At 34.9% G+C, this 11,977-nt stretch overlaps 1 long non-coding RNA gene across 1 annotated transcript in view; it reads left to right on the top strand.

The window, feature by feature from the left end:
• LOC136826199 (uncharacterized) overlaps positions 1–11,977 on the top strand; it is a 708,350-nt gene that overhangs the window by 164,097 nt on the left and 532,276 nt on the right. Inside the window, exon 2 of the long non-coding RNA XR_010849539.1 lies at positions 7,292–7,327. This is a non-coding gene — a long non-coding RNA (uncharacterized lncRNA). The remainder of the gene's footprint in view (positions 1–7,291; positions 7,328–11,977) is intronic.

Here is an 11,977-nt window from a genome sequence, read left to right on the forward strand (position 1 = left end):
ATGGAATATAAAATTTAGGCCAAAGGCCAAGCGCTGGAACCCCTGAGGTCATTCACACTTGAAGAGGAAATTGAGAGTAAAAAGTTTTAAAGGTGTAACAGGAGAACCTCGCTGTTGCACTATGAAACAATTATTGGGAGAGATTGGAAAGTGAGATGGAAGAAAGATATGAATTTAGGTATAGCAAAAGGAATGAGAGGGGCCACGTCTAGGGGACGAAGGGACACTGGAAAGATCCTTAAGTAATGCCTACAGTGCACCGCATGAGGTGCACATTGACGGCACTACCCCTCATACGGTAGTAAGAATATAAAGTAACTCTTATAGTACAAGAAAAGACTCTTCCTCTCCCCGGGTATATTGATCATAGCTACGAGGGTGAGATGAACTTATCAGTTATGACCAACTCTGGGAGGAGAGTGAATAATGGGGGATATTTGACACAGTTAGTTGCTCGCGTGCTGGAGACACGATGCTGCCTGTGCAAATATGTCTTGGCTGTGTCCTATTTGGAAGGCCAACAGTCCCTTTCGGGGGCCAATAATGCCTCAGGAGGGACATGGGAAGGGTATTCGGGAAGAAGAATGGGCAGAGGAGTACGGTGAATTCTTTCTTGTCTAAGAGTTCTTTAAAACTCCCCAAACTGAAATAAAGCACGTTGACTTCATTATGAATACATAAATCTGTTGTCACTGACTTGACAGTGGTTTAAACATATGTTTAAACATCATTATACTGCCTATTCCTTTTCCTGTTGTTCATGTCATTACTAAAGACTGGTTTGATGAATGCATTTGATTACCAATTTTAGATTCCTGGTGCTCACCTGAAAGTTTTTACCTTTAGTGAAAAGTGTAGATTTGAGAGGGGTGAAACCTAAGGTGGAGGGTTCCTGTACAAGATTATCATACACCTCCATTCTGAAACAATTTCCGTCACTGCGAAAGAATGATACTACATAACGAATAGTCTTTTCTTAAGACCGTCGTAAATTACTGAGATATATCTAAAAGTAAATGAAAACTACAATATTGTTAGAAAGAAACTCTTTAGACTTTGCGGTAAATCTCATTAGTCATTTGCACCTTTAGTTTTGATGAACTTGAATATAGAATTTGTTTCTTTAGACCTTAATGATTTAACTCACTGTCATAATTTAAAATCGTTCTTAATGTCTGAGTTTTTAAAGAAAGTAGCGAGAATCCAACATTTCTTGTACATATGTAGATAACGATGCTCTCACACTTTCCATTAGTAGCCAAACATTCCGACATCTGGCTCAAAAAATATTGAAATACGCAGTTTAAATTTATTCATTATGAAAAATAAGGACCAATTTTTAAAGTCTGGGAGGTCTTTTTGACTCACAATAAAAATTAAAGCATTTGATTGTGTAATGTGCCTTGGACAAAAATTAAAAATACCTATATGTAACAAATTTCGTAAATTGTTAGTCAGAAAAGTCTTCTTGGCTAAAATATATATATAAAAGAACCTTATTCTACATTTTCTATTCGAAAATAAGGCCAAAAGTTTAACAAACCTCACATACGGCACTTGTATCAAACTTCTGGCTAAATATAGTGTTAATCGTACTTAACGTATTTCCAATTTGAGTCTGAAAATACTTTTGGCTAAATATATCTGGCATTTAAGGTCTTAAATGTCTGTCTGGCTTGAGATTAACATTAAAAACATACTGGGTGCAACTCGAGCTTTTTTATACTGAATAGAACTCAGATTTTTAGGCTTCCTTGGCTAATTTGACCAAATGGTACAAATACCACACTTCTACAAGATACAACTTTTTCCTAGGAGTACTTGCGGATTTTTTCCTTACAAGGTTTTCCCTCCGTAATGAATGGATCGTGTACTAGGACTCTAGAAAATTAGGAATGTACTGAGGTGCAGAGTACATCTGCTTTCACTGTAAACACCAGTCTGCTACACTTTCGACACTGCGCTCCAACTAGCAACTTAAAATTGGTAACTCGAGTACTATGTTAGAACATCAGAGCGCTGCTGTTAATGTAATATTTACTTCCGTGAATAGAACAACGTTCTAGCGTACTCTGTATAGAAAGAGTGCACCAATAGCCGTTATTTCTATTGGTTATTTTCAGCACAGCTGCAAACCCCTCTACCAAAAATCTGTCCACCAGTGATAAGCCTTAGCTCATTTACACTAACCTCGAAAACTAAAGTCTGTGCTCATAACCTCAAACTTCAGATTAGTCACATAGTAGCTAATTTGACTTTCTCATCTACCACATCTTAGACAATAGTGTCTTCACAGTACACTTCTCTTGCATTGCAGAACACTTTACCAATACCTAATAGTGGGGGCTAGCATTTGGAGATTTAGGTTCAATCCAGTGTCAGCGAATTCAATCTTGAAGTTTCTCAAACCTTACTTATAACTTTCTTGTCCATGTAAAAAAAAAAAAAAAGCGTATTCCAGCGACGTATCCTTTTTAATACCAGTCAGCACCAAATAGGGACACTAAATAAAAAAAAGATTTCTGAGGTAGCTAATACTTGATTTCCTATCCATCCTGACTCTACATCTGAATGCAGATCTTATTCATATGCAAAACAGCTCTCTCTCTCTCCCTATATATATATATATATATATATATATATATATATATATATATATATATATATATATATATATATATATATATATATATATATATATGTATATATGTATATATATATAAACTAGTTACTCTCTCTCTCTCTCTCTCTCTCTCTCTCTCTCTCTCTCTCTCTCTCTCTCTCTCTCTCTCTCTATATATATATATATATATATATATATATATATATATATAAATTTATATAAACTAGTTACTTGATTCAAAATCAGTAAGTTCCATGACATATCAGTTAGTATTGGGTGCCCACATCCTAACATGTTCATTTTGCTATTGAATTTTTCGCAACATGTATAACGAGGATATAACAACAAGGCAAGTGCCAGCTCGCTCTTGCATATTTAGTCTTCTCGCGGCGGCGAGATTTCCAATATAATTATTAGGATGATGGATTTCCTCATGCAAATTGGTGACCCTTGTTATCTTATTCCCCAATGGATAGTCTCTGCTACTTCTCAAGGTTTAGGAGAATATTGTGGAGTTGCTCTAGGTGGAAATAGAGAATGACGACCTGCCAATGAGACCTCCTTGTCACAGAGCGACTTGTTTTCATATTTCATACCCGTGTAAGGTTGTTTTTAAACAGTTACCGTGTTCCTTCAAGTAATCCCAGTCCCCTAATTACATCGAAAGCAGCAGAGACAAGACCAACAAGCTTCTATTCTTCGAGCCTAATAAAGTGAAAACTGATGAAGCCAGCAGATGAAATTACGTTTTTATGAAACTTTTATTCCTTAGCTGAATCGAAGCCATCTTCATGGGGCGTGTTTCATACTTACTGTAAGGGTGAAGGGAATTCTTATGTAGCTAGAAATCGCTAGTTACATCGTAGGAAACCCCAGCAGTGGGTTAGTGCCGTTAGTGCACCTCAGGCGGTGCACTGTAGGCATTACTTAAGGTTCTTTGCAGCGTCCCTTCGGCCCCTAGCTGGAAACTCTTTCGTTTCTTTTACTGTACCTCCTTTCATATTCTCCTTCTTCCATCTTACTTTCCACCCTCTCCTAACAACTGATTCATAGTGTAACTGGGAGGTTTTCCTCCTGTTACACCTTTAAACCTTTTACTGTCAATTTTCGTTTCAGCGCTGAATGACTTCACAGGTCCCAGTGCTTGGCCTTTGGCCTAAATTCTGTATTCATTCATTCACATCGTAGGAAACGGAGGAAGACCTAAAACTTACTCTACCCTTGGAAGAATTTTTTCCTAAGAACGTACAGTAAATGCACGTAGTAACTAATCTGAAGGCGAGGTGTGAAACAGTAACACAAAATGACCCTTACAAGCTTCCAGGCAAATGAACCGTTTGATGAATGACAACAGTTAAAACATCAAATTGGTGAAATTTTGGATGAAAAAGTTTAAATGAAATGGCCATCAGGAAATTGAACCAAATTCTATTGCGGTATCGAGACGACATCGCAATCTTGACGCCCAGTCTCTTATTTGATTTGCTTATATGTTGGTAGCAATATTAATAGGATCATCCGGCCTAGTTTTGGCACTTAGGTTTAGTTACTGAATGGTTCTTTCATTTAATGTCCACACTAAGCCACATCAATAGTTATCAGGAAATCCTGCAACGGGGATAAATCACTTGATCCACGAAAACCAGATTTAGCCAAAAGTAGTAGTATGTTAACTTTGGCAGATTTCATCAACATAGTTATAGTGTGCAATGAATGTCATAAAAATCCTGTCATCATAACTGCAGTGTTGATGATATGAGTGAAACAATAAATTCCCAATAGAGCAAATTAAAATGTTTCACCTTTTCCTGCTGACAGCAATCCAAATCAAACATGAGTGAAAATGACCCCGTAGCGGGTTAGTGCTGTCAGTGCACCTCACGCCCTGCTCTGTAGGCATTACTAAAGGTTCTTTGCAGCGTTCCTTCGGCCCCTAGCTGCAACCCTTTGCATTCCGTTTACTGTACCTCCATTTATATTATCTTTTTTCAAACTTACTATCGTAGTGCACTTGCGAGATTTTCCTCCTGTTGAACCTTTCTAACCTACCTACTCTCAGTTTCCATTCCAGCGCTCAATGACCTCATAGGTCTCAGTGCTTGGACTTTGGCCTAAACTCTATATTCCATGAGTGAAAATGAGTCATTCTGAAAAATGGTAACGGAATCTAGGATTATGGTAAAAAAAAAAAAATGTGGACCAGAAGCTCAAGAAATATGGCTGAAGTTTTAAGATGTTAAAAATCCTTGATCTTCCGGGCTCCTGTTCTTCAATTACACCATCTTTCCGTATGAATAGATCCAGTTGGTTTTTGGTTTTGTTCACCCGGCGTCACATGACAAGTCATGAAATATTAATCAAATCAGCCGCAGGAACTGTTTCGTCGCTATCATCATGACATTGCTTGACGTAGTCCGGCTTTTCGTGGAAGAGTATCAGGAGGTTATATTAAAATTCATCTCCGAATAACTGCTGAACAGGGTGTGCCTCGGTTTTACCTAGTGTAGAAAGTCTGTGATATTAATTTCCATACACTCTAGGTATTTTTTCTCCTAGACAGAGGTTTGGCACATTCATTTCATATTTATCATGGTTATCAATTTCCTAATAACCAAACGTATACTTCTTAATATACGAATAGTTTTCAGTTTCCCCACTTCTTGCATTTATATCTATAGATTAAACTACACCAATCACGGTTTTCATTGTAGACTATAACTCCATTCCCGCCCCCCCCCTCTGTTTTGTTTTTGATCAGGTACTTCTCAGGACTTACAAACTCTTGACTTAAATTCTTTTCAGAAACTCTTGACTTGAATTCTCCTGACTTGAATTCTTTTCACAAACTCTTGACTTGAATTCTTTTCACAAACTCTTGACTTGAATTCTCTTCGTAGCCAAGTGCCTGGGATCATCTGATGACTCCCTATATATATATAATTACTATTCTTTAACCCTGCCGTTAGAAAACTCACTTACTAATGCTACCCTTCTCTCAACGTCTCATTTCGGTGTCACTTACAAATGGAACATGACGTTCCGTGTATCATCCCGTAATATCCCAGGCAACGTTCCTTTCGACAGTGAAATTAATGCTCCTTATTATTCAGATGGGTTTCCATTTCTGGGTAATGGTTGGCTATCTCATCTGATACATCTGATACCATTCCAATATTGTGGGGGCGTCTTCATGCGATCGTGCCACAGAATATCACCAAGCCACGGGGCGCGTAGTTGTTCATGTCATTCGTAATAGATCTATACATGCACATACGTGATATGTATAGTTATATGTATATATGTATACAGTATATATAAATATATATAGATATATATATGTATTATATATATATATATATATATATAAATATATATATATATATAGATATATATATGTATTATATATATGAAATATATATATATATATATATATATATATATATATATATATATATTATGTATAATATGTATAATATGTATATATATATAATATATATAATATATATATATATATATATATATATATATATATATATATATATATATATATATATACTTATATAGTCATTTACTCATTTATTAGAATAAGTTTAAGATCAAAGTAGAATCATTGAGATACATATTTTAATGACTTTCTTTTTCTTAAAAGTCAAGTCACGAGATGAAACAAAAATTCATATGACTGGGGACGTACATTTGGTAATACTTTTTTATCTTTTTGAGTATTGACGCAGATAAAAAATGAGAAGGCCTAGTTTTTGTCAACGCAGTAATAGCCACTGCATATATTTTATTCAAACAGTAATGAAGACATAAACGACCTCTCCCTTCACGAACAGCCATGAATTTTGTATATTCTAATGGGGGAAGAAATTGACAGTTTCTACCATAAACAAATTTTAAATGTCTCAGCTGTCATACCAAATTATAACTGGCACATGCATTTTGTCTGTTAATTATACCTATACATAAAATACGATAAAAGGACCAAAATTGAGAAAGCAATAAAATCAAATGAGCTTAGATTTTCATTATAGATTTGAAAAAAAAAATGAGCAATGATTTTAATTTTAAAACTGAAAATGGGAAATGCAAGAAGTCAAACAACACACGAGACCTAGGAATTTCCCCTGTTGCAAAAGTGAGAGGGTCTCGTTTTCACAGGCAACGCCCCTCCCTTGCAGGAAAATTCCAATCTGTATTGAACTTGTTCGCACTGGAAATTTATTGCTTTTAAAGTTCGATTGACTACTGCATTTTTTCTTAGGCCTGTGAGGGGCGTTTTGATGAAATTTTTAATTGACTCTCATGCCAGAGAATGAAATCATAATTGGGATGTTTAGTAGAATCACAGGAATTAAATTGAATTTGCTTTTTTTTTTTTGCCAAAATAATCGTGTGAAAATACCAAGTACTCTTATAATTCGTAGGTGTGGTTAGTGTGATATTTGGTATTAGTTCTCTGATAAATTTATCATACATTATATTATTAGTGAAGGGTATTTGAATAGCATTGACAAGTTAAATCCCAATGTTATGTAAACGGTATTGATAACAGTGAATATTTTGTATTTCTGTTGCATTAAATTAAAATCCTTGTTTAGAACAATGTAACAAAAATTCTCAAGGTAAATACATTTCCTCACATATGATATTTTTCTTCAACAGGATATAGCTGGATGGAGCAATGAGACACCAGCGCAGGTAAGCTAAACTAAAGATTATGAAAACATTTCGTATTTTTGTTGAAAGAATACTTTAATTTACAGTCTTAAATGTTTGATCCGGTGATTATATACAAAACTCAAAATTGGTATGTTCATCACATCATGTTTTTTTTTATTATATACTAAACTTAAAATTGCTATGTTCGTCACATGTTTTGTTTATAAATATACTTTTATTGTTACATGACGGACACACAAACAAATACATGCATGTGGATATATATATATATATATATATATATATATATATATATATATATATATATATATATATATATATATATATATATATATATGTATACACACACACACACACACACACACACACATATATATATATATATATAGATGTATATGTTATATATATATAACGCATATACACACACACACACACACACACACACATATATATATATATATATATATATATATATATATATATATATATATATATATATATATATATATATATATACGTACTTATTAGTTACTGATTTATTTATACTTGTGTGTGTGAGTATGGAAATTAGCAGAGTGTGGTATAAATATCAAAGTGCAACTAACTGGTCGTTCAGGGTATCAGGATCTCTCAAAAAATACATTTAAGAGATAGACGCACGTTCTCTTGAAGTCCTTACGAAAGGAAAATGAGCGTAGTTCTTGATTTAACCCTCTCTTGAACTTAAGAGGAGGAAATTAAAACTCTTTAAACTTTCAAGAAAAAGTTTTTGTATACAAGAACCACGGGGAAGTGAGGTACGACGACTTTAAATTTTTGCCGATACTGTTAAAGGTTATCGGTTTATTTTTTAATTTTTTTTTCTTTTTTTAGCTCAAGATAGTTTTACTCCTTCCGCACAATTGGACCTGTTTTAGGAAAGTTCGCGAAAGTTAGGGAACATTTAAAAGAGGGGGAAAGTCCATCAAATGATAAGTGTAGGATATTTGCCAATATGCGGATAGAGTATTTTTCTCATAAGAATTTTAAGACAGTTTCCACGTACGAGAACTTGAAAGTGTTAATAATTTTAAGCGTTAATGTTAGTGTTAATAATGAAGCGTCCCCTTAGGAGGGTAATGCCGTCAGTGCACCTCACGTGGTGTACTGTAGGCATTAATTAAGGTTCTTTGCAGCATCCCTTTGGCCCCTAGCTGCAACCTCTTTCATTCCTTTTACTGGACTTCCGTTCATATTCTCTTTCTCCGTCGGCGTCGGCGACCCTTCATATTCTCTTTCTCCGTCGGCGTCGGTGACCCTGGTAGTTGTGACGCCAGATAACCCACAATTAATCAATCAATCAATTCTCTTTCTCCGATTGACTTTCCACCTTCTCTTACAATTGTTTCATAGTGCAACTGCGAGGTTTTCCTCCTGTTACGCCTTTCAAACCTTCTTGCTGTCAGTTCCCTTTCAGAGCTGAATGAACTCGTGGGTTCCGTCGCTGGGCCTTTGTCCTAAATTCTTTATTCAAGTTCCAATAATGAAGTGTCAAGAAAAAAAATCCTAGGAATTCAGATTGTTCGTGGGTACGATTCCCTTCCTTTAAAATCCTTTTAAGTACTTCCTTTGTTCCAAAGAAAACAATTGAGACTCATTTGGTAGGACAATAACAGTGTCGTAACGGTGGGTGTCACATGCAGTTTGTAGTGGCCGATTGATTATTGGCCATTTTTTCCTTCGCTTCATTCAGCCAGATGATTGGGCAACTTGAAATCCCGACCGCTATTTTTAAATTGAAGTTTGCCAATATTTTTTGTGACTTGTAGCATAGACTTAAAGGAATTCAATAGAAAATAGATCAATCATCGTCAAGAAAATTTTTTTTTTCATAGCCGTTTAATGATGTGTACATTTCTTTGTTTGCAAATGAAGTATGATAATGATAACCTGAAAACGATATTTGTATGCACATATTTTGACAGTGCTTATAATATAATGTAAGTAACTGCTAGTGAACGGGTTTATCTTCATATTCCACAAACAGTATTGTCACCTACGAACATCGACTGTTTCCACAGTCCTTCTGTTTCCACAGTCCCTTCTCTTGCTTTTCCCATCAGTCCATTGATAACGATATTAGACATCCGTGGGGACAAAATGCACCATTGTCTCACCCCAGTTTTACATCAAACCAGTCACTCTCCCGCTTGCAACCGCCAAAACTTGCTTCTCGTTCATGACAAGTTAATATCACGTTCAGCAATGCACATACTATACCATACGTCCTCCATACCTTCCACATAGCCTCTCTGTCAGATCAGTTATGTCATAAGCTTTCTCTAGATCCGATCATGAATTAAAATGATAACATTCATGAATATGCCATATTCAATCTGATAACGCAAGTAAGAAATAAATTCAAAACTAAACATTCCCAACATTACATCAAAACAAATCTGCCCATCTCTCAGTTCTAGTCATCGTTCCACTCCCCCAATGAGAATCAAGGACATTTATATCCTTCGGAATAGACGACGAAAGAAACCGTGAAAAAGAAACAAAGAGAAAAGGACTTAAAAAGGGCTGATGCACATATATTTTCGGTATCATAAATTTCAGGACTGCCCTCCCGGAGAGTAAAAAAGACTTGACATTTCTTTCTCAGATAAATAACGAATTCATCATGCACGCTCAAAAGTCCGAGCAAGACCAATTACCAGAGAGGAGACTTTTATGCAATTCCACTGCTAGCGTTTCCTCCTCCGGTCTCGGAGAGAGAGAGAGAGAGAGAGAGAGAGAGAGAGAGAGAGAGAGAGAGAGAGCACAGTAAACGATCGTTCAGAGCTCTGTGAAATCTGATGCAATGACCTATTTCTTGTTAGGGCAGCTGATGTTGTTGCGGATCTTGTGTTTCATTGTTGCTTTTGTCCCTAAAATGTTCTCGTGACTTTATGAGTATTTTCTGTGCTGATGCAATTATACGGTATTATCTCTCTCTCTCTCTCTCTCTCTCTCTCTCTCTCTCTCTCTCTCTCTCTCTCTCTATATATATATATATATATATATATATATATATATATATATATATATATATATGTATGTATGTATGTATATATATGTGTAATGTATATTATATATACATATATATATACACACACACATATATATTTATATATATATATATATATATTAATTTAATTATTACATACTTTGACCTTGCTTGTAGGCACCTAATTTTATATTGGCATATAATCTCCTAACAAGCTAAACATTTTCACTATTGTGATTCAAAACTACTTTGGTGATAATTACCTATTTTCATCTTAGTCTCTACTTACCGCTTTCTTTTATAAAGTTCGCAAATTAAGGATTTTCCTAGGAAATTCATGAGGCGATATATAGAACACAATTTACTTGAAGTTTTATCAAGAGAATATCTGATTTTTATGAATGTTAATTCTTTGCGAATATGATAAAGCTGGGCTGTTGTCAGTCAATTGGGAAAATGAATTACAATCTGTTGGTCTTTGTAATGGCAAAATAATACTTACAGCCATTTTGCAATCACAACAACTCCATTCATGTTGGTGCAAGTCTATTCAAGAACCGAAAATTTAATACTTTATGAAAAAATGCATTATTTGTTTTTCTGACGAAAGATAAATTTTGTCCATAGTGACTATCGGATGTAAAAAAAATTCGGTTTAATATATTTTTCTGAATAAAATATTGTTCAGGTACTCTGCATTGGTATACACAATCCTGGAAAGTAAAGTTTAAAATAGCGCAGAAATACCCTTACAGCAATGAAACAAATATGTTTTAACGATTAACATTTTAGATAATGATTCCACACACAGCATAAACACAAAGGCTTTTGCGGTTCCGTTTGAATGCTGCACTAGACCAGTACAAAAAGGATTGCTTTAGTGGTGACATGAGGAATATCCAATCTGTATGAAAGATTAGTGCAAAGCCTTAGGCAATTACTGGTCAGAAATAACTTGCGTTAGCTTTGGAAAGGAAAATTATTTTTAAAGAACCTCGACAGGAAGCTTCAGTTTCTAAAGGTTGCAGACTTCATGTAACTGGAAAAGACTTATCTTTAGTTGAGTTATTAATTTCTATAAATAAACAAGGAACAAATAAACTCTACATCTTTGGTCTCGGTTCGAAAACAAAAGATAATGAAATTGAACACCTGGAAATGTTCTGCGCCTGGTTACGTAATCGGACGCATAGTGAGTGAGATTTCAAAGAATCGTGATTACTATGTTGCAAAAATCCTGAAGCGTTAATAAGAGAGAGAGAGAGAGAGAGAGAGAGAGAGAGAGAGAGAGAGAGAGAGAGAGAGAGAGCTCAGGCATTGAGGTTTTAGGAATATTTTCAAATATACCGAAGTTGTCAGTATACGAATGAATTAAAGACCTAACGTAAGAAAGAAAAGTATTTAGTAAACATCCCTATTACGATTGACAACCATTTTTGAAGTTTATTACAAAACAGGAAGTAATTTCCAAAGGAAGCCCGTTAACCATGTCCACTGATAAAAAGGAAATATTTAGTAATAGAAAAACAAAAACATCAGCAGTCTGTTGTCTAGAAAATTGCCTAGAAAATAGAAATGATACTATTTTTAAACCGTAGTCACGGAAAATGATACGAGAAAGCCTCTCCAGTGATCAC

Source organism: Macrobrachium rosenbergii, chromosome 40 (genome assembly GCF_040412425.1).
Source record: "Macrobrachium rosenbergii isolate ZJJX-2024 chromosome 40, ASM4041242v1, whole genome shotgun sequence".
NCBI lineage: Eukaryota > Metazoa > Arthropoda > Malacostraca > Decapoda > Palaemonidae > Macrobrachium > Macrobrachium rosenbergii.